The sequence below is a fragment of the Mustela putorius genome, unplaced genomic scaffold (assembly GCF_011764305.1).
Source record: "Mustela putorius furo isolate JIRA1106 unplaced genomic scaffold, ASM1176430v1.1 tig00003914_pilon_pilon_pilon, whole genome shotgun sequence".
NCBI classification, from domain to species: Eukaryota; Metazoa; Chordata; class Mammalia; order Carnivora; family Mustelidae; genus Mustela; species Mustela putorius.
Genome location: NW_025422061.1, coordinates 3,396,667 through 3,421,659, shown reverse-complemented (window position 1 = coordinate 3,421,659; position 24,993 = coordinate 3,396,667). Strand labels below are relative to the sequence as shown.

General features: G+C 38.2%; 1 pseudogene; it reads left to right on the top strand.

Annotated features, from left to right (window-relative positions):
- Positions 1 to 500: 500 nt before the first annotated feature.
- LOC123388873 lies at positions 501 to 584 on the top strand (annotated as a pseudogene).
- Positions 585 to 24,993: the final 24,409 nt, after the last annotated feature.

The window sequence follows — 24,993 nt, the reverse complement described above, 5'->3', positions numbered from 1 at the left end:
AATAAATAAATTAATTAAATCTTTTAAAAAAATGCTTAAAATGGATATAAAATCAACATACAGAAATCAATTGCACTTCTATATATCAAATATGAAGCAACAGAAAAAGAAATCAAGGAATCAATCTCATTTACAATTTTAACAAAACCCATAAAAATCCCTGGTAATAAACCTAACCAAAGATGTAAAAAAATCTATACTCTGAAAACTACAGAATGCTTATGAAAGAAACTGAAGACACAAATAAAAGGGAAAACATTCCATGCTTATAGACTGAAAAAACAAATATTGTTAAAATATCTATACTACCCAAAGCAATCTACACACTTAATGCTGTACCTATCAAAATATGACCAGCATTTTTCACAGAGTTAACAATTCCAAAATTTGCAAGGAACCACAAAATACCCCAAATAACCAAAGCAATCTTGGAAAAACAAAGCAAATATGTAGGCATAATGTTTCTGGACTTCAAGTTGTATTACAAAGCTACAGTGTTCAGCTTTGTGCAGTGGCAGTATCGTAGCCAATGAGGTTTATCCGAGGCGCGATTATTGCTAATTGAAAACAAAGCTACAGTGTTCAAGACAGTACAGCTTGGGCACAAAAACAGGCACATAAAACAATGGAACAGAATATAAAACCCAGAAAGGGATCCACAACTATAGGTCAACTAATCCTTAACAAAGCAGTAAAGAATATCCAATGGGAAACAGTCTCTTCAGCAAATGGTTTTGGGAAAACTGGAAAGCAATATGCAGAAGAATGAAACTGGATCATTTTCTTATTCTATTCACAGAAATAAATTAAAAATGGATGAGAGACCTAAATGTAAGACAGGAAACCACCAAAATCCTAGAGAAGAACACAGGCAGCACTCTCTTTGACCTCATTTGTACCAGCTTCTTACTACACACTTTTCCAGAGTCAAAGGAAACAAAAGCAAAATTGAAGAATTTTGGACTTTATCTAGATAAAAAGCTCCTATGCAGTGAAGGAAAATATCAGTATAATTAAAGCCATCAGATAGGATGAATACCCATCATTGCATTGACATGGATGGAACAGGAGGGGCTTATGCTATGTGAAATAAGTCAAGCCAAGAGGGACAATTATCATACCTGGAGCATAGGTAATAATGCAGAGGACCATAAGGGAAGGGAGGGAACACTGAATGGGAGGAAATCAGAGAGGGAGACAAACCATGAGAGACTCTGGACTCCAGGAAACAAACTGGGGGTTACAGAATTGGGGGGGTGGGAGGATGAGGTAACAGGGTGATGAATATTAAGGAGGGCACATGTTGTGATGAGCCCTGAGTGTTTCACTATATATAAGCTAATTGAACTTAATCATAAAAAAAAATTTTAAAAAGAACACCATTAAAATAATATAATGTTGTTTGGAACATAATATATGAATACTTATTGATCATCTTAATATAATAAAATATAAAATATGCTTCTAAAGTACTGGGGTGCCTGGGTGGCTCAGTGGGTTAAAGCCCCTGCCTTCGGCTCAGGTCATGATCACAGGGTCCTGGGATCGAGCCCCACATCGGGCTCTCTGCTCCGCGGGGAGCCTGCTTCCTCCTCTCTGTCTGCCTGCCTCTCTGCCTACTTATAATCTCTATCTGTCAAATAAATAAATAAAATCTTTAAAAAAATAAAAAAAATAAAGTACTGATTTGAAGGGGCACATGCACCTTGATGATAGCATTATCAGCAATAGCCAAATGATGGAAGAAGCTTAAGTGTCCAACAACTGATGAATGGATAAAGAAGATATAGTATATATACAGAATGGAATATTACTCAGAAATCAAAACTGATGTAATCCTGCCATTTGCAATGACATACATGGAGCTGGAGTGCATTATGCTAAGCCAAATAAGTCAGTCAAAGAAAAATATGATTTCCATTTTATGTGTAATTGAGGGAATAAAACAAAACAGGTGAACAAAGGGGAAAGAAAAATAACCAGAGGGAGGCATACCATAAGAAATGCTTAACTATAATGAGCACACTGAGGGTTGATAGAGGGAGGTGGGCTAAATAGGTGAAGGATATTAAGGAGGGTACTTGTGATCAGTACTGGGTGTTATATGTAAGTGATAAATTACTAAATTCTACTCCTGAAACTAATATTACACTATATTTTAATTAACTAAAATTTTAAAAGAACTTGAAATATTGGTAAGAAAAATAAAGCATAAAAATTAGATTACTTATGTGATTAATATGAAAATCATAGATCTGGGTCATCTGGGTGGGTCATTCAGTTAAGAGTCTGCCTTTGGTTCATGTCATGATCCCAGGGTCCAAGAATTGAGCCCCACATCAGGCTCCCTGCTCAGTGGGAATTCTGCTTCTCCCTCTGTCTCTGCCCCTGCTTGTGTTTTCTCTGTCCCTCTCTCAAATAAGAAAATAAAATCTTTTTTTCCCCTCTTTACCTTTAATCTTTGACATTTTAATTATTATGTCATGGTTTGGATTTTCTTGAGTTTATGGTATTTGGAACTCACTGTGCTTCCTAAATTTGGATTTCGCTTTCCTTTTCCAGGTTAGGGACATTTTCAGCTATTATTTACTCAAATAGCTTTAGTACTCCTTTCTCTCTTCTTCTTCTGTGACACCTATAATGTGAATATTTGTTTACTTGATATCATCCAAATGTTTCTTAACCTAGCCTCATTTTTATTTTATTTTATTTTATTTTATTTTTTTTATTTTATTTTATTTATCTATGTATTTATTTTTCCTTTTGCTGTTCTGCTTGGGTGCTTTCTAATACCATGTCTTCCAGATCACTGACCTATTCTGCATCTTGATCTGTTGATGAATCCTTCTAGTGTATTTTTCATTTCAGTTATTATGTTCAACTCTGAGTTTTACTTATATTTTTAATTTATTTTTTAAAGTTCTCACTGAGTCCTTTCAGTCTTCTTTCCAGTCTAGGGAACATCTCTATGATCATTTATAATCATACATCTTCACCTGGCATACTGTTCATCTCTATTTCACTTAGTTATATTTCTGAGGTTTTATCTTGTTCTTTCATTTGAAGCATATGCTTCTATCTCCTCAATTTGCTTGCCTTTCTGTCTTTTTTTTTTTTTTTTATGAATTAGGTGGTACTGCTATTTCTTCTAGACTTGGAGAAAAGACTTGGAGAAAAGAAAAGGGGTCTACAGTCACTCCCTGTTTAGACTGTGCCTGGGGACTTCGGTTGGCTAAATGGAGCTGTGTCTAATATGAGCTGGGGTTCCTGGGGTTTCCAGGGCACTCTATGTCAGAGCTTCTATGGGAGAGTGGCCAGAGGTAAAGTGGGCATAGGCCAGTGTGGTTGCTAGGCTCTCCATGCAGAATACAAACTAGCAAAACAGCTAAAGCTTGTGCAGATGCAAGCTGAGGAGCCCAAGGATCTGCACAGAGGGTACCTGGCAAGATAGCTGATGGAAATGTGGGTGCAAACTGTAGATCCTGGAATGCTCTATATGGAACACACGGAAATTCACTGGGGCTGAAGCACGATGTGGGCTAGGGCATCATGAGATCCTCTTTGGGTGGGAAAGCCTGCTGGGGTGGCTGTATCCGAGATGGATTAATGTCCTGGGGGTCCCAGTGCACTCCATGTAGGGGGGTGCCCTGTGGACAGCACTTTATCAAGTGGGTGGAAGCAGGGGTGGTCCCAGGTCTCTTCACACAAGGACACCCTGGAAAAATAGCTAACATTGAAGTGCATACACACTGTGTTCAGTTCAGTGAGCACCCTGACATTGTGGCTGGTACTGAAATTGGTGTGGGCTGAGTGCATGTGTGGTGCTGGGGGCACCCTGGTATTGTGGCTAAAGCTGAGATGGACAAAGGTTGGAAATATGTGGGGTACTCTGAACATTGTCTAGAGCTGAAGCAGGCATAAGCTGGGAATTCCCTGAGCATTCTGAGAAAGGGATGCCTTAGAAAGATATCTGGAGCCTAAGTGGTGCAAGCCTGGAGTGTTTCAGGGTGCTTTGCACATTTTTCACCTTGGCGAGAGGGCTGCAGCTGTAGTAGGAACTGACCAAGTGTGTCCCTGTATGCACTATGCTAAGGGTGGCTGGGGCTGGTGTGGGGTAGTAGTTTGAGGCTTACTGATGTTGTAGGTGAAATAGAGCATCTGGACCCTGCTCCTATCCATGCTATCAAAATCATAGGAGAATGTAAATCCTACCACTCACTGGTTCCTCTGACCCAGAGTGAGTTCCAGCTGCTCCCCTGCCATTTGTCAGAGTTTGGGGCTAGTTTCTTCATAGTGTAGTAGTTCTTTTAATCCATGGCTTACTCTTTCTGTCTTCCAAGGCATCTGAGCCTGCTGTGGTCTAGAAGCCTAGAGTTTGCTTATGTGGCATGCTGCCCATAGCATCTAGATCCTGCTCCTGTCTGCATTGTCAGTATGGAGGAGGAACATAAACCATCATGCTCACCAGCTTCTCTGACCCAGAGAGAGTTTAAGTAGCTCCTCTACCATTTGGCAGAATTCTGGAGCTGGGTCTTTTTTTTGGTTCAGGTGTTCTTTTAAATCATGGCTGTTTTCTGTGCCTCAGGGGAGATGAATCTGCTCCTGTTCTAACAGTACTATCACTCCCCACTGCAGTTTGCACCAGGAGTGGGAATTCCCTTTGTTCCTGCATCTCCATCTCTCCTCCTATTCCTTATGCAGTCTCTCTCTCTTTTGTAGAGCAAAAGCTGTTCAGTTGATTGGTTCTTCTTCAGGAGGAATCGTTCTATAAATAGGTGTATATTTGATGTTTCCACAGAGGATGTAAATTCAGAGTTTTCCTACATCACCATCTTGGACCAGGATATTTGTGGGTTTTTTTTGTTTTTTTTTTTTTTTTTCAGTCAGAGTACATAGTTTATAATATCATTTACTTTTGGTGCTGAATTTTGACAAATATATAATAACATTCATCACAATTATAATATTCTGCATAGTAGTTTGCAACCCCCCAAAATCCCATGTTTCATGGATACACCCCATGTCTCCTTACCCCTGGAAACTATGGATATTTCATTGCCTTAATATTTTTCCATTATATCATTAAATTAGAATCACAGTAGTGTAGCCATTACAGACAGGCTTCTTTACATTGTAATATACATTTAAAATTCATCCATGTTTTTCATGATTTGATAGTCACCTAATTTTAGCACTGAATAATATGCCACTGTTTAGATAAACCACAGTTTATATATCTTTTCACTTACCTGAGGACATGTTGGTTATTTCCATATTTGCACTACTAAGAACAACGTGGTTATAAACATTTCTGTGGAGGTTATTCTGAGGACATATTTTCAACTCCTTGGGTAAATATCAAGCAGCATGATAGCTGGGCTATATGGTTTTTTTTTTTATTTTTTTATAAACATATATTTTTATCCACAGGGGTACAGGTCTGTGAATCACCAGGTTTACACACTTCACAACACTCACCAAAGCACATACCCTCCCCAATGTCCATAACCCCACCCCCTTCTCCCAAACCCCCTCCCCCCAGCAACCCTCAGTTTGTTTTGTGAGATTAAGAGTCACTTATGGTTTGTCTCCCTCCCAATCCCATCTTGTTTCATTGATTCTTCTCCTACCCACTTAAGCCCCCATGTAGCATCACCACTTCCTCATATCAGGGAGATCATACGATAGTTGTCTTTCTCCACTTGACTTATTTCGCTAAGCATGGTATGCTATAGTTCCATCCATGTTGTCACAAATGGCAAGATTTCATTTCTTTTGATGGCTGCATAGTATTCTATTGTGTATATATACCACCTCTTCTTTATCCATTCATCTGTTGATGGACATCTAGGTTCTTTCCATAGTTTGGCTATTGTGGACATTGCTGCTATAAACATTTGGGTGCACGTGCCCCTTAGGATCACTACGTTTGTATCTTTAGGGTAAATACCCAATAGTGCAATTGCTGGGTCATAGGGCAGTTCTATTTTCAACATTTTGAGGAACCTCCATGCTGTTTTCGAGAGTGGTTGCACCAGCTTGCATTCCCACCAACAGTGTAGGACGATTCCCCTTTTTCCACATCCTCGCCAACATCTGTCATTTCTTGACTTGTTGATTTTAGCCATTCTGACTGGCATGAGGTGATATCTCATTGTGGTTTTGATTTGTATTTCCCTGATGCCGAGTGATATGGAGCACTTCTTCATGTGTCTGTTGGCCATCTGGATGTCTTCTTTGCAGAAATATCTGTTCATGTCCTCTGCCCATTTCTTGATTGGATTATTTGTTCTTTGGGTATTGAGTTTGCTAAGTTCTTTATAGATTTTGGACACTACGCCTTTATCTGATAGGTCGTTTGCAAATATCATCTCCCATTCTGTCAGTTGTCTTTTGATTTTGTTAATTGTTTTCTTTGCTGTGCAAAAGCTTTTGATTTTGATGAAATCCCAATAGTTCGTTTTTGCCCTTGCTTCCCTTGCCTTTGGCGATGTTCCTAGGAAGATGTTGCTGCGGCTGAAGTCGAAGAGGTTGCTGCCTGTGTTCTCCTCAAGGATTTGGATGGATTCCTTTCTCACATTGAGGTCCTTCATCCATTTTGAGTGTATTTTTGTGTGTGGTGTAAGGAAATGGTCCAATTTCATTTTTCTGCATGTGGCTGTCCAATTTTCCCAGCACCATTTATTGAAGAGGCTATCTTTTTTCCATTGGACATTCTTTCCTGCTTTTTCGAAGATTAGTTGACCGTAGAGTTGAGGGTCTATTTCTCGGCTCTCTATTCTGTTCCATTGATCTAGGTGTCTCTTTTTGTACCAGTACCATGCTGTCTTGATGATGACAGCTTTATAATAGAGCTTGAAGTCCAGAATTCTGATGCCACCAACTTTGGCTTTCTTTTTCAATATCCCTTTGGCTATTCGAGGTCTTTTCTGGTTCCATATAAATTTTAGGAATATTTCTTCCATTTCTTTGAAAAAGATGGATGGTATTTTGATAGGATTTGCATTAAATGTGTAGATTGCTTTAGGTAGCATAGACATTTTCACAATATTTATTCTTCCAATCCAGGAGCATGGAACATTTTTTCATTTCTTTGTGTTTTCCTCAATTTTTTTCATGAGTACGTTATAGTTTTCCGAGGATAGATTCTTAGCTCCTTTGGTTAGCTTTATTCCTAGGTATCTTATGGTTTGGGGTGCAATTGTAAATGAGATTGACTCCTTAAATTCTCTTTCTTCGGTCTTGTTGGTGTAGAGAAATGCAACTGATTTCTGTGCATTGATTTTATATCCTAACACTTTACTGAATCCCTGTACAAGTTATACAGTTTTGGAGTGGAGTCCTTTGGGTTTTCCACATATAGTGTCATATCATCTGCAAAGAGAGATAATTTGATTTGTTCTTTGCCAATGTGGATGCCTTTAATTTCCTTTTGTTGTCTGATTGCTGAGGCTAGGACCTCTAGTACTATGTTGAATAGCAGTGGTGATAATGGACATCTCTGCCGTGTTCCTGACCTTAGCGGAAAAGCTTTCAGTTTTTCTCCATTGAGAATGATATTTGCGGTGGGTTTTTCATAGATGGCTTTGATGATATTGGGGTATGTGCCCTCTATCCCTACACTTTGAAGAGTTTTGATCAGGAAGGGATGCTGTACTTTGTCAAATGCTTTTTCAGCATCTATTGAGAGTATCATATGGTTCTTGTTCTTTCTTTTATTGATGTGTTGTATCACATTGATTTGCGGATGTTGAACCAACCTTGCAGCCCTGGAATAAATCCCACTTGGTTTTGGTGAGTAATCCTTTTAATGTACTGTTGAATCCTATTGGCTAGTATGTTGGTGAGAATTTTCGCATCTGTGTTCATCAAGGATATTGGTCTATAGCTCTCTTTTTTGATCGGATCCTTGTCTGGTTTTGGGATCAAGGTGATGCTGGCCTCATAAAATGAGTTTGGAAGTTGTCCTTCCATTTCTATTTTTTGGAACATTTTCAGGATAATAGGAATTAGTTCTTCTTTAAGTGTTTGGTTGAATTCCCCCAGGAAGCCATCTGGCCCTGGGATTTTATTTGTTTGGAGATTTTTAATGATTGTTTCAATCTCCTTACTGGTTATGGGTCTGTTCAGGCTGTCTATTTCTTCCTTGTTCTGTTGTGGTAGTTTATATGTTTCTAGGAATGCATCCATTTCTTCCAGATTGTCAAATTTGTTGGCGTAGAGTTGCTCATAGTATGTTCTTATAATAGTTTTTATTTCTTTGGTGTTAGTTGTGATCTCTCCTCTTTCATTCATGATTTTATTTATTTGGGTCCTTTCTCTTTTCTTTTTGATAAGTCTGGCCATGGGTTTATCAATTTTATTAATTTTTTTTTCAAAGAACCAGCTCCTAGTTTCGTTGATTTGTTCTATTGGTTTTTTGGGGGGGTTTCTATTTTATTGATTTCTGCTCTGATCTTTATGATTTCTCTTCTCCTGCTGGTCTTAGGGTTTCTTTGTTGTTCTTTCTCCAGCTCCTTTAGGTGTAGCATTAGGTTGTGTACCTGAGACCTTTTTTGTTTCTTGAGAAATGCTTGTACCACTATATATTTTCCTCTCAGGACTGCCTTTGCTGTGTCCCACAGTTTTTGAACCGTTTTGTTTTCATTATCATTTGTTTCCATGAGTTTTTTCCAATTCTTTAATTTCCTGGTTGACCCATTCCTTCTTTAGAAGGATGCTGTTTAGTCTCCATGTATTTGGGTTCTTTACAAACTTCCTCTTATGATTGAGTTCTAGCTTCAGAACATTGTGGTCTGAAAATATGCAGGGAATGATCCCAATCTTTTGATACTGGTTGAGACCTGATTTAGGACCTAGAATGTGATCTATTCTGGAGAATGTTCCATATGCACTAAAGAAGAATGTGTATTCTGTTGTTTGGGGATGAAATGTTCTAAATATATCTGTGATGTCCATCTGGTCCAGTGTGTCATTTAAGGCCCTTATTTCCTTGCTGATCTTTTGCTTGGATGATTTGTCCATTTCAGTGAGGGGAGTGTGAAATTCCCCTACTATTATTGTATTATTGTCGATGTGCTTCTTTAATTTTGTTAATTAGTTTATACAGTTGGCTGCTCCCATGTTAGGGGCATAGATATTTAAAATTGTTAGATCTTCTTGTTGTACAGATCCTTTGAGTATCATATAGTGTCCTTCTTCATCTCTTATTATAGTCTTTGGCTTAAAATCTAATTGATCTGATATAAGGATTGCCACTCCTGCTTTCTTCTGATGTCCATTAGCATGGTAAATTTCTTTCCACCCCTTCACTTTATTTTTTTATTTATTTTCAGCATAACAGTATTCAGTATTTTTGCACCGCACCCAGTACAACATGCAATCCATGCCCTCTAAAATACCCACCATCAGGCACCCCGACCTCCCACCCCTTGCCCCTTCAAAACCCTCAGATTTTTTTACAGAGTCCATAGTCTCTCATACTTCACCTCCCCTTCCAATTTCCCGCAACTCCCTTCTCCTTTCTATCTCCCCATGTCCTCCATGCTTTTTGTTATGCTCCACAAATAAGTAAAACCATATGATAATTGATTCTCTCTGCTTATTTCACTCAGCATAATCTCTTCCAGTCCCGTCCATGTTGCTACAAAAGTTGGGTATTTGTCCTTTCTGATGGTGGCATAATACTCCATAGTGTATATGGACCACATCTTCCTTATACATTCATCCGTTGAAGGGCATCTTGGTTCTTTCCAGTTTGGCAACCATGGCCATTGTTGCTATAAACATTATACGCCTCACTTTAAATCTGGAGGTGTCTTCAGGTCTAAAATGAGTTTTTTGACAGGAACATATAGATGGGCTGTTTTTTTTTTTTGTTTGGTTGGTTTTTTTTTTACTAATTTTTTATTTTTTATAAACATATATTTTTATCCCCAGGGGTATAGGTCTGTGAATCACCAGGTTTTCACACTTCACAGCATTCACCAAAGCACATACCCTCCCCAATGTCCATAATCCCACCCCCTTCTCCCAAACCCCCTCCCCCCAGCAACCCTCAGTTTGTTTTGTGAGATTAAGAGTCACTTATGGTTTGTCTCCCTCCCAATCCCATTAAGTGGGTAGGAGAAGAATAAAAGAATAGATGGGCTGTTTTTTATCCACTCTGATAACCTGTGTCTTTTGATTTGGGCATTTAGCCTATTAACATTCTGGGTAACTATTGAGAAATATGAATTTAGGGACATTTTATTTCCTGTAAGGCGATTGTTACTTCATATTGTCTCTGTTCCTTTCTGATCTACTACTTTTAGGCTCTTTCTTTGCTTAGAGGACCCCTTTCAATATTTCCTGTACAGTTTGGTGTTTGCAAGTTCTTTCAGTTTTTGTTTGTCCTGGAGTTTTTTTGTTTTTTTTTTTTTAAATCTCTCCTTCTGTTTTCAGTGATAGCCTAGCCTAGCTGGATATAGTATATTTGGATGTGTGTTTTTCTCATTTAGTGCTCTGAATCTATCATGTCATCTCTTTCTGGCCTGCCAGGTCTCTGTGGATAAGTCTGCTGCCAATCTAATATTTTTACCATTGTATGTTATAGACTTCTTTTTCCGGGCTGCTTTCAGGATTTTCTCTTTGTCACTAATACTTGTAAATTTAACTATTAGGTTACGGGGTGTGGACCTATTCTTTTTGATTTTTAGGGGTGTTCTCTGCACCTCCTGGATTTTGATGCTTGTTCCCTTTGCCATATTAGGGAAATTCTCTCCAATAATTCTTTCCAATATACCTTCTTCTCCCCTCTCTCTTCTTCTTCTGGAATCCCAATTATTCTAATGTTGTTTCATCATATAGTGACACTTATCTCTCGAATTCTGGCCTCGTGGTCCAGTAGCTGTTTGTCCCTCTTTTTCTTAGCTTCTTTATTCTCTGTCATTTGGTCTTCTATATCACTAATTCCTTCTTCTGCCTCATTTATCCTGGCAATCAGAGCCTCGATTTTTTATTGCACCTCATTAATAGTTTTTTTTTTAATATCAACTTGGTTAGATTTTAGTTCTTTTATTTCTCCATAAAGGGCTTTTATATCTTCCAAAAGTGTTTCTCTAATGTCTTCCATTCCTTTTTCGAGCCCGGCTAGAACCTTGAGAATCGTCATTCTGAATTCTGGATCTGACATATTATCAATGTCTGTATTGATTAAGTCTCTAGCCTTTGGTACTGCCTCTTGTTCTTTTTTTTGTGGTGAATTTTTCCACCTTGTCATTTTGTCCAGATAAGAGTATATGAAGGAGCAAGCAAAATACTAAAAGGGAGGCAAAGACCCCAGGAAAATGTGCTTTAACCAAATCAGAAGAGACCTCAAATCATGGGGGGAGAAAGGGGATAAAAAGAGGTTCAGAAAAAATTTAAAAAAGAAAACAAATAATGAAAAAAAAAATATATATATTAGATAAACTAGTTAAAAATGTTATAAAAGTAAAGGGTATTGTGCTGCTATAAGGGGGTAGGAGAAGAATTAAATGGAACAAGATGGGATTGGGAGGGAGACAAAACATAAGTGACTCTTAATCTCACAAAACAAACTGAGGGTTGTTGGGTGGAGGGGGGTTGGGAGAAGGGGGGCGGGGTTATGGACTTGAGGAGGGTGTGTGCTATGGTGAGTACTATGAAGTGGCACTTCTGGCGAACCTGGCGATTCACAGACCTGTACCCCTGTGGTTACAAATATATTATATGTTTATAAAAAATAAAAAATTTCAAAAAAGTAAAGGGTAAATGTTAAAAAAAATTATCAGAAGAAAAAAATTGAAAAAAGAAATTAAATGAACTGCAAGACTAAAGAATCATGGGGAGAAAGCCATGAGTTTCATGCTTTGCTTTCTCCTTCTCTGGAATTCCGCTGCTCTCCTTAGTATTGAAATTGCACTCCTTGGTAGGTGAACTTGGTCCTGGCTGGATTTCTTGTTGACCTTCTGGGGGAGGGGCCTGTTGTAATGATTCTCAAGTGTCTTTACGCCAGGCGGAATTGCACTGTCCTTACCAAGGGCTGGGCTGAGTAACCCCCTCGGGTTTGCTTTCGAGATCTTTTGTTCCCTGAATGGTTTCCATAGATTTCCGGAGGATGGCAATGAAAATGGTGGCCTCCCAGTCTCTGGCCCAGAGAAGCCGAGAGCTTGGGGCCCCACCCTTCAGTGCACCCTCAGAGAATAGCGCCCATTCACTCCCATCTCCCTGGCTTCTGGCCACGCTCTGAGCTCACCCAGGCTGTGACCAGTTCAAGGTAACCCCGAGCTGAGAGCTCACTCCTCGGCTCTGTCTCTGTAGCCGGCTTCCCTGGTCTAATACCTGCAAGCTCTGTGACATTCAGACACTGTGGATCCTTCTGTGACCCTGTGGGACCTGGGGCCATGCTGACCCCACGTGGGCTTCACTCCGGTTTAGCCTCTGGAGCGATATCCCTCAGCAGAACACTTTTAAAAGTCCTGATTTAGTGCTCCATTGCTCTGCCACTTTCTGGGAGCTGGCCCCTCCCCCCGTGGTCTATCTTCCCGTCACTTTGGATTCAGTTCTCCACCAGTCCTACCTTTCAGAAAATGGTTGATTTTCTTTTTATAGAATTGCTGTTCTTCTTCTCTTCAATCTCCCATTGTATTTGTAGGTGTTTGCAATGTTTAGATAAGTGTTTGGGCTTTTAAAGTCAGGAATTTTGAATGGAAAAATCTATAGCCAACAATACACTATCCAGCAAAGCTGTCATTCAGAATAGAAAGAGACATGAAGAGTTTCCCAGGCAAACAAAAACTAAAGGAGTTTGTGACTGCCAAACCAGCCCTCCAAGAAATACTAAGCAGACTCTGAATGGGAAAGATAAAAAACAACAAAGACTACAAAAGAACAGAGAAAGCCTGCAGAAACAATGACAAAATAAGTAATAAAATGACACTAAATATGCATCAGTAATTACTCTGAATATAAATAGACTAAATGCCCCAATCAAAAGATACAGGCTGTCAGAATGAATAACAAAACAAGGCCCATCCATATGCTGCCTACAAGGGATTCAAGTTAGACCTAAAAATCTTAAACAAACAACCTAACTGTGTACCTAAAGGAGCTGAAAACAGCAACAACAAACACCTATGGACAGCAGCAGAAGAAAAATAACAAATTTTAGAGCAGAAATAAATGATATAGAAATGAACAAAACTAACAAAAAAACCTACTGTAGAAGAGATTGATGAAACCAGGAGCTGATTCTTTGAATAAATAAATAAATAAATAAATAAAGATAAACTCTAAGCCAGACTTATCAAAAAGAAAAGAGAAAGCACTTAAGTAAATAAAATTACAAAGGTGAAAAGGGAAAAACCAATACCACAGAAATGCAAATAGAATATTATGAAAAATTATATGCAAACAAATTTGACAATTTGGAAAAAAGTGATAAATTCCCAGAAACATATGAACTTCCAAAGCTGAAATAGGAAGAAATAGAAAATATGAACAGAGCAATAACCAGCAAAGAAACTTAATCAGTAGCCAAAAATCTCCCAACAAATGAAAGTACAGGACCAGATGGCTTAACAGGAGGAATTATACCAAATATTTAAAGAATTAATACCTATTCTTCTCAAATTGTTCCAAAAAACAAAAAAAGAAGAAAAATTTCCAAATTCATTCCATGAGACCAACATTACGTTGACAACAAAAAACAAAAAACAAAGACTCCACTAAAAAAAATAGAACTATATCCTAATGAACATAGATGCAAAAATTCTCAATAAAATACTAATGAATCGAATCAAACAGTACATTAAAGACTTATTTACCATGATCAGGTGGATTTATTCCTGGATTGCATGGGTGTTTCAATATTCACAAGTCAGTATGATATACCATATTAATAAAAGAAAGGATAAAAAAAACATATTATCCTCTCACCATATGCAGAAAAAGCATTTGACAAAGTAGAACATCCATTAATGATAAAAATCCTCAACAAAGTAGGGACCCAGGGAACATACTTCAATATAAAAAAGTCATAAACAAAAACCCAGAGCTATAATCATCCTCAATGGGGAAAAACTGAAAGCTTTTCCTCTACAGTAAGGAACAAGACAGAGATGTCCATTCTCACATTTGTTAGTTAATATAGTACTGGACGACCTGACCTTAGCAATCAGACAACAAACAGAAATAAAAGGTATCCTAAATGCAAGGAAGAAGTCAAATATTTTGCAGATAACATGATACTCTATATAGAAAACTCAAAAGACTTCATCAAAAAATTACTAGAACTGATACACAAATTCAGTAAAGTCACAGAATAAAAAATCAATATATAGAAATCTGTTGCATTTCTATATATCAGTAATGAAGCAGGAGAAAGAGAAATCAAGGAATTGATCCCGTTTACAAAAGCACCAAAACCATAAGATAACTAGGCAAAAAACAAAACCTAAACAAAGGAGTAAAATATATGTACTCTGAATACTATAAAACACTGATGAAAGAAATTGAGGCAACAACAAAATGGGAAGATATTCCATACTCATCGATTGGAAGAACAAATATTGTTACAATGCCTACACTACCTAGAGCAACCTATACATTTAATGAAATCCTTAACAAAATATCACCAGTATTTTCACAGAGCTAGAATCAACAATCCTAAAATTTGTATGAAACCACAAAAGACCACAAATAGCCAAAACAATCTTCAGGGAAGGGGGCGAGCAAAGACAGAGGCATCACAATTCCTGACCTCAAGCTATATTACAAAGCTGTAATCATCAAGACAGCAGGGTATTGGCACAAAAACAGACACATAGATTAATGGAACAGACTAGAAAACCTAGAAACCACAACTTTATGGTCAACAAGTCTTGGACAAAGCAGGAAAGAATATCTAATGGAAGACTATCTCTTCAACAAATGGTGCTGGGAAAACTGGACAGTAACTTGCATAATGAAACTGGACCGCTTTCTTATACCATACACAAAAATAATTTCAAAATGCATTAAAGACCTAAATTTGAGACAGGAAACCATTAAAATTCCCACTTCTGTTCTCTCTCATCTCAAATAAATAAATATTTTAAAAAATCAGGAGACTTTAATAGACATTTTTCCAAAGCAAACATATAGATGACCAACAGACACATGAAAAGATGCTCAACATGACTCAACATCAGGGAAATACAAATAAAAAGCACAATGATATACCACCTCACAAAAGTGAGGAAACAACTCAGGAAACAACAAATGTTGGTGAGGATGCAGAGAAAAAGGAATCCTCTTACACTGTTGGTGGTAATGAAAACTGATGCAGCCACTCTGGAAATAGTATGGAGGTTTCTCAAAAAGTTAAAAAATAATGGGCAAAAGACATGAGCAGATACTTCTCCAAAGAAGACATACAAATGAATAGCAGACACATGAAAAAATGTTCATCATCATTAGCCAACAGGGAGATTCAAATCAAAACTACATAGAGATACCACTTTACACAAGTCAGATTGGCCAAAATTAATAAGACAGTAAATAACATGTGTTGGAGAGGATGTGGAGAAAGGGGAACACTCTCACACTGTTGGTGGGAATGTAAGTTGGTGCAGCCACTTTGGAAAACAATATGGAGATTCCTTAAGAAATTAAGAATAGAGCTAAGACTTTGCGATTGCACTACCTGGTATTTACCCCAATGATAAAGATGTAGTGAAAAGAAGGGCCAAATGCACCTCAATGTTCATAGCAGCAATGTCCACAATAGCCAAACTGTAGAAAGAGTCAACATGCCCTTCAACAGATGAATGGATAAAGAAAATATGGTCCATGTATACAATGGAATATTATGCCTCCATCAGAAAGAATAAATAACCAACTTTTGTATCAACATGGATGGGACTTAAAAAAAATATGAGGGTTTTGAAGGGACAGGGGGTGGGAGGTTGGTGGAATGAGGTGGTGGGTATTGGAGAGGGCACAGATTGCATGGAGCACTGGGTGTGGTGCAAAAACAGTGAATACTGTTATGCTGAAAAAAATAATTAATTAATTTTTAAAAAATTATGGATGGGACTGGAGGAGATTATGCTGAGTGAAATAAGTCAATCATGGAGTGCCTGGGTTGCTCAGTGGGTTAAAGCCTCTGCCTTTGACTCAGGTCATGATCCCAGGGTCCTGGGATCCAGCCCTACATTGGGCTCTCTGCTCAGCATGGACCTTGCTTCCCTTCCTCTCTCTCTGCCTGCCTTTCTGCATACTTGTGATCTCTCTCTGTCAAATAAATAAATAAAATCTTAAAAAAAGAAAGAAAGAAGTCAATCACAGAGAATCAATTATCCTACTATTTCCTTTATTTGTGGAACATAAGGAATAGCATGAAGAAGAAAGGGAAAAATGAAGGGAGTGGAAATCAGAGTAGGAGATGAATCATGAGAGACTATGGACTCCAGGAAACAAACTGACAGTTTTAGAAGAAGGGGGAGGGGGAATGGGTGAGCCTGGTGATGGGTATATAGGAGGGCACGGATTGCATGGAGCACTAGATGTTATAACAAACAATGAATAATGGAACACTACATCAAAAACTAATGATGTACTATATGGTGACGAACGTAACATAATTTTTTTCTTTTAAAAGTTAAAAATAGAGCTACCCTCTCATCCAGCAATTGCACTACTGGGTATATACCCAAAGGATACAAAAGTACTGATTCAAAGGTATATATGCATCCTGATGTTTATAGCAGCACTATCATCAGTAGTCAAATTACGGAAAGAGCCCCAATGTCCATCAACTGAGATGAACAAATTGATTGTTACCAGAGGGGTGGGGGATGGGTTAAACATGGGATGGGGATTAAGGAGGGCACTTGTGATGAGCACTGAGTGTTATATGTAAGTGATGAATCACTAAACTGTACTCCAGGAACTAATATTACATTTTATTTAACTAACTGGAATTTAAATAAAAATGTAAACAAAAAAGGGGGGGATTTAAATAAAAACTTAAAACAAAAAAAAAAAAAAAAGGAAGAAGAGGAAGAAAATAAAAATATAAGACCAGTTTGTAAGATAGCCTGTCATTTGTACTCCTAAAAATGTTTTCTAGTTTTAGGAATTTTCTGAATTTTTTCTTTCACATTTTAAATTATTATAAAAGCTGGGGCACCTGGGTGGCTCAGTCAGTTAAGCATCTGACTCTTGGTTTCAGCTCAGGTCATGATCTCAGTATTGTGAGATCAAGCATCACATCTGGCTCCACTATGTGGGGTGTTGGGGGTGGGGAAAATAGGTGAAGGGAGTTTTGAACTTTTTGAGAAACCTCCACAGTTTTCCAAAGTGACTGCACCAACTTGCATTCCCACCAACAGTTCAAGAGGGTTCCCCTTTCTCCACATCCTCTCCAACACTTGCTTCCTATCTTGTTGATTCTGGCCATTCTAACTGGTGTAAGGTGGTATCTCAATATGGTTTTGATTTAAATCTCTGTGATGGCTAATGATGATGAACACTTTTTCATCTGTCTGTTAGCCATTTGTATGTCTTCATTGGAGAAATATCTGTTTATGTCTTCTGCCCACATTTTGGCATGATTATCAGTTTTTTGGGTGTTGAGGTTAAGAAGTTCCTTGTAGATCTTGGATATCAGCCCTTTCTCTGTTGTGTCATTCTCAAATATCTTCTCCCATTCTTAGGTTGCCTCTTTGTTTTATTTAAAGTCACTACTTTAAGGAGCAGAAGATGTAGCTGACTTTCTTAACACAATGGAAAAGACACACAGAGGCAGACAAAATGAAGAGATACAGAAATGTATCCCAAATGAAAGAGCAGGACAAGGCCATACACAGAGATCTATTTAAAAAACAGATATAAGTAATATAGCTGATAGAGAATTTAAAGTAATGATTATAAGAATAGTCACTAGACTTGAAAAAAAGAGTGGAAGACATGAATGAGGCCTTTATCACACAGATAAGGAATAATATGAGATGAAGAATACAATAAATGAAATGACAGATAAACTTGATAGAAGAAATAGCAGGCTAGAAGAAGCAGAGGAACAAAATAGTGACCGAGAAGACAGAGTAATGGAAAGTAATCAAGCTAAACAGAGAGAGAAAATAATTACATTAAATGAGAATAGGCTTAGAGAACTAACTGACTCCATCAAACATAATCGTATTCATATTATAGAAGACCCAGAAGAAGGGAGAGCAAAGGGGCAGAAAATTTATTTGAAAAAATAATAGCTGAAAACTTCCTTAGTCTGGGGAAGGAAAGAGACATATGGTACCAGGAGGCAGAGAACTCTCACCAAAATCAAAGAAAGCAGATCCATATCGAGATATATTAAAATTAAGCTGGCAAAATATAATGATAAAGGAAAAAAAAAGGTTTTTTGAATATTAAAAGCAGCAAAACAAAGGAAGGCAGCAACTTACAAAGGAAGTCCCATGAGGCTAGCTGAAGATTTCTCAACAGAAACCTTTCTAGTTAGAAAGAGTGCCATGATATATTCAACATGCTGAAAAGGAAAAATCTGCAGCTAAGAATATTGCACCTGCAAGGCTATCATTCAGAACAAGAGAGAGAGAGAGTTTTGCAGAAAAACAAAAACCAAAGAAATTCATGACCAGTAACCCAGAAATGCAAGAAATATTAAAGAGAACTCTTTGAATGGAAAGGAGAGATAAAAATTGACAGTATAAAGGTAGGAAACATAAGAACAATAAGAATGAATATTTCTGCAAAAAATCAGCCAAGGAACTCAAAAGGGTACAAAATATAACAACATGCCTAAAATTTGGGAGAGAAGTAAAGAATGGGTTCACATAAGAGACTGAGGACTCTGAGAAACAAACTGAGGGTTTTGGAGGGGAGGAAGTCTGGTGTTGGGAGGGCGTGGTGGTGGTTATTAAGGAGGGAATGTATTGAATGAAGCACTGGATGCAGTGTATGAACAATGAATCTTGGAACACTGAAAAAATAAAATTAAATTAAGTTAAAAAAAAAAAAAAGCTAAAGTTTGGAGGGGCTTGGAAAATACCTTTGGCATTGAATAGACCTGCATTAAATAAGTGTAAAACCAAGCTTACAGAAAAAATAAATAAACAAATAAATAAATATCATCATTTAAAAAAAAAAGAAAAAGAATGGGTTCAAACTTAAGTGACCATCAACTTAACATAGACTGCTATCTGTAGAACAGGTTACATACAAGCTAATTGTAAATATATCAAAAACCATTAATAAACCTGCAAAAAAAGAGATATATTTTCTAATTTATAACTAAAGAAAATAAACCAAATATGAATGAGAAAGACAAGCAATAATGAGAGAAAATCTTTAAAAAGCAATTACAAAACAAGAAATAAGATGACAAAAAATACATGTCAATTAATAATTACTCTGAATGTAAATGGAGTAAATGCTCCAATTACATGACATGGGTAACAGAATGGATGAAAACAAAAACAAAACAAAAAAAAAAAAACAAGACCCACCCACATGCTGCCTACAAGAGACTCATTGTATACTAAAGACTTCTGCAGATTGAAAGTGAGAGGATGAAAAAAACTATCACACAAAAAGATGTCAAAAGAAAGCTAGAGTATCCATACTTATATCAGACCATAGACTTTCAAGCAAAAACTCTAACAATAGATAAAGAGGATCACTATATAATAATAAAGGGGACAATCCAACAAGAAGATATGACAATTGTAAATATCTGTGCACCAAACACAGAAGTACCCAAATATATACAACAATTAGTAAGAAACATAAGAGAAATCATTGATGATAATACAATAGAGTAGAGGACATTAACATCCGACTCACAGCAATGGACAGATCCTCTAAGTAGAAGATCAACAAGGAAACAAGGGCTTTGAATGACATACTGGACCAGATAGACTTCAGAGATATGTTCAGAACACTTTATCCTAAAGCAGCAGAATACACATTTTTTTCAAGTTTACATGAAACATTCTCCAGAATAAATCCCATACTGGGTCACAAATCAGGCCTGAACAGACACAAAAAGACTGAGATCAACTGGTGTAAAAACAGACATAGACCAGTGGAACAGAGGAGAGCCAGATATGGACACTCAACTCTGTGGTTAAGTAATCTTCAACAAAGCAGGAAAAATATACAGTGGAAAAAAGACAGTCTCTTCAATAAATGGTGCTGGGAGGGGGAGAAAAGATGGCAGGGAAGTAGGAGGAGGCACCCTTTCAACCTGTACCCTAAAGTGAGCTGATTACCTTCCAAAGAACTCTGATCACCCACAAAATCAGCCTGAGATCAGAATTATACATGTCTGGATCTCTACTGGAGCAGAAGACGCCAGTGGGAAGGTAAAGCAAGGGTGGGAAGTCAGACTGATATCAGAATATTAACAAAAGGGGGAGGGAGCCACCAGAGGCGACCCGTTGGAAAGTAATATCCCAATACGAGAGTGCCCTGAGCCTGGGGACCAGCATTATCTTGGGAATCTGGTAGAAAGCACTCAAAAAGAACAAAGGATCACCGCAGGGAAATTGCGGGAATAGGGGTGTTAGGGTCAGGGGCTTAAGTCCCCGGACCCAGGACAGCCACCCCTGGCCAGAGTCAGAGAGAGTGGGACAGAGAAACCAGGTCCCTGAACCACCAGCGCACCTGAGAGTGCATGGCGCCTGGCTCCAGTGAAGGGTTGGGAGCCTCGCCAGCCAACAAAAGCACAGCCTTTTTGCAGTCCCCACGTGAGTGCCCTGCCTTGCCCTCAGAGTCCAAGTTGTACCCCGCACCCTCTCCTGAGAGAGGTGCACACAGGCACCAGCCGAGTGCTTTCGGACTGGAAAGAACAGGCACTCCCAGCCTGGGCCAGCAGAAAAATCTCAGTGTGCAAATGCTGCTTGGAACTTCTCTGGCAATCTGGAGTTGTCCAGACAGCCACCGCTGCTGTGGGTTTGGGTACAAGCAAAAAATCCTGAGTTCCCAGGGACCGCGAATGGGAACCTGCTCTGCCAGCGGACAAGGCAGAATTTATTTGGGCTCTGCAGCCAGACTGAGGCTTCTCTCTGAGAGGGAGGTCCAGGTGCAGTTTGCTTTCCTCTAAAGCTATAAAAACCATCAAAAGCGGTCAAGGCGAGAGAGAAAAACAAAAGTGAACAAATATAAAAACCTCCAGAGAACAAAAGTCTGAAAAATTCAAACAGTTTCCCCAGAGCCCACCCCCTTGAGGGGGGCAGGAGAACATCATTGACTGAAAACCCACGTGGCAGGCCTCTCCCCCAGAAAACCAACCAGGAAAGGAAAAAAAAAAAAAAAAAACAACAAAAGGACAACCACCACTACTTCATAGGACAATTTTTATTATTAATTCGATCCCACAATTCTGGCTCATTTTTTTATAGAGATAATTTTTTATTATTATATAGATAATTTTTTAACCTCTTTAAGGTCACAGTGAGATGTCCAGTACATCTGATTCCATAATAACCTTCTAACCTGAACTTCTTGATACATACACCTGTGTTTTCCTTTTGCATTTCTATTGTTTAAATTTCTTTTTTTTTTAAATTTTAATTTATTCTAGTTTATTCCTTTTTTAAAATTTTTATTTTCTAATATTCATATAGAGTTAAACTTCAAGGTAATCCCCCTTCCACAATCAATGCCACCCATGTAGGTAAACCAATTCCTAATCCCCATTTATCTTAGGAAGTTGAGTCCTTTAACAAAGATATCAAGATACATCCAGGAAGAATCAAAACAACCTTCCTCATCCACACTGAGAATTTACAAACACTCTCCCATCTTTTTCTTCAACCAGTATTTCTGTGTTTTTGTGTTTCTCCTGATAGTATATAAATCTTACACTCGGGGTTTTTTTTGACGAGGTTCTTCCTTTATTTGCATACATATATATATATATATATATATATGTATGCAAATATATATATATATGCAAATATATATATATTATGTTTTTCTCTTGTCATATAATTTTATCAGTCTTTTTGTTTGTCTGTGTTTGTTTGTATACTTCATAAATCTTACCTTGGGGCCCATTTGGGATGAACCTTCTCTTTTGTCTCACCCTTCCTTCCTGTCTCTCTCCCTCTCTTTTTTCTTTTCATTTTCTTTTTCCTCTCATTTGGGTGGGGAACCCTGATTGCTCAGAAGTGTTCCAGGGTGCACCTTGACTGCACCACGGTCGATACATTCAGCTACAACTGTTCAGCCATCTCTCACCAAAATTACTAGAAGCAGGAATGCTCAACAGAAGAAAAATACAGAGGATGGACCTTCTGCAACAGAGCTAATGGCTATCAACATCGACAATATGTTGGAAAGACAATTCAGGCTAACAGTTATCCAAGAAATAGCTAGGTTGGATAAAGCCATGGGTGACCAAACGGAATTGATTAAGGCAGAAATGAAAACCACCAGAGATCATGTTTTCAATATTAGGGAAGAGCTGAAATCTACTAGGGATGAACTTCACAATGCTCTCAATGAGCTCCAATCTAATCTAAATTCTCTCAACGCTAGAGTAACTGAGACAGAAGATAGAATTAATGATCTGGAGGACAAACAGATAGAAAGAATCAGGAGGAAGACTGGAACAAACAGCTTAGAAGCAACGAAAACAGAATCAGGGTAGAAACGTTCCGATGTCAGAATTATTGGAATCCCTGAAGGGGAGGAGAAAGAAAGAAGTCTAGAAGATATAGTGGGACAAGTTCTTCATGAAAAATCTCCAAATCTCGTGAATGGAACCACCGTTCATTTACTAGAGGCCAAAAGGTTTCCCCCTAGATTACAGATTCTCAAAAGTCCTCGAGACACCTAATAGTAAGAATGAAGAATTAAAATAGTAGGCAGAAACTCTTAAAAGCAGCTAGGGCAGGGGCACTTGGGTGGCTCAGTGGTTAAGCCTCTGCCTTCAGCTCGGGTCATGATCCCGGGGTCCTGAGATCGAGCCCCGCATCTGGCTCTCTGCTCAGCAGGGAGCCTGCTTCCTCCTCTCTCTCTGCCTATCTCTCTGCCTACCTGTGATCTCTGTCAATAAATAAATAAAATCTTAAAAAAAAAGTATTTAAAAAAAAAAAAAAGCAGCTAGGGCAAAGAAGATCCTTACATACAGAGGAAAGCCGATCAGAATAACATCAGACCTGTCCACAGAGACTTGGCAAGCCAGAAAGGGCTGGCAAGATATATTCAGGGCACTGAATGAGAAGAACATGCAGCCAAGAATACTTTATCCAGCAAGACTGACATTCAAAATGGATGGAGAGATAAAGAGTTTCCAAGACCGGCAAGGCTTAAAAGACTATGCAACCACCAAGCCAACACTGCAGCAAATATTAAGGGGGCTTCTTTAAGGAGGAAAAAGCCCAAGAATAGCACTGAACAGAAATATAGAGACAACCTACAGAAAGAAAGACTTCAAAGGTAACACGATGTCAATAAAAACGTATCTATCAAAAATCACCTTCAATGTGAATGGTCTAAATGCGCCCATAAAATGGCACAGGGTTGCAGATTAGATAAAACGAGAGAACCCATCCATATGTTGTCTACAAGAGACCCATTGTGAACCTAAAGATACCCCCAGACTGAAAGTGAAGGGATGCAGAAGCATCTTTCATGCCAATGGGCCTCAAAAGAAGGCTAGGGTAGCAATTCTTATATCAGACAAATTAGATTTTAAACTAAAGACTCTAGTCAGAAATCCAGGACACTACATCATTCTTAAAGGGACTATCCACCAAGATGATCTAACAATTGTAAATATCTATGCCCCCAATATGGGAGCAGCCAATTACATAAGAAAACTGTTAATCAAGATAAAGAGTCATATTGATATTAATACACTAATAGTAGGAGAACTTAACACACCTCTCTCAGAAATAGGTCATCGAAGCAGAAAATCAATAAAGAAACAAGAGCATTGAATGACACATTGGAACAGATGGACCTCATAGATATATACAGAACATTCCACCCTAAAACAACAGAATACTCATGCTTCTCAAGTGCACATGGAACCTTCCCTAGAATAGACCACATTCTGGGTCACAAATCAGGACTCAACCGATACCAAAAGACTGAGATTATTCCCTGCACGTTCTCAGATCACAATGCTTTGAAACTGGAGCTCAACCACAAGGAAAAGTTCCAAAGGAACTCCAACACCTGGAAGCTAAAGTCCACCTTGCTTAAGAATGCTAGGATCAATCAGGAGATCAAAGAAGAACTGAAACAATTTATGGAAACCAATGAGAATGAAGACACTTCGGTACAAAACCTATGGGATACAGCAAAGGCCGTCCTAAGGGGTAAATACATAATCATTCAAGCCTCCCTCAAAAAAAATGAAAAATCCAGAACACAGCACCTGACACTACACCTTAAAGAACTGGAGAATCAACAACAAATCAAACCAACTCCACACATAAGAAGGGAAATCATCAAGATTAGAGCTGAGATCGATGAGGTAGAAACCAGAGATACAGTAGAACGTATCGATAAAACTAGAAGCTGATTTGTTGAAAGATTCAATAAGATCGAAAAACCACTGGTGACACTAATCCAAAAGAAAAGATAGAAAGCTCAAATACATAAAATTATGAATGAAGAGGGAGAGTTCACAACGAACACGAGGGAAGTAGAAAGAATCATCAGAAGTTATTATCAACAGTTATATGCCAATAAGCTAAGCAACCTAGATGAAATGGATGCATTCCTGCAAAACTATAAGCTCCCAAAATTGAACCAGGAAGAAATCGACAACCTGAATAGACCAATATCTAGTAATGAGAATGAAGCAGTGATCAAAGACCTCCCAAAAAACAAGAGCCGAGGACCTGATGGATTCCCTGTGGAATTCTACCAAACTTTCAAAGAAGAAATGACACCTATTCTCCTAAAGCTGTTTCAATATTGAAGCAGAAAGAAAACTTCCTGGGGCGCCTGGGTGGCTCAGTGGGTTAAGCC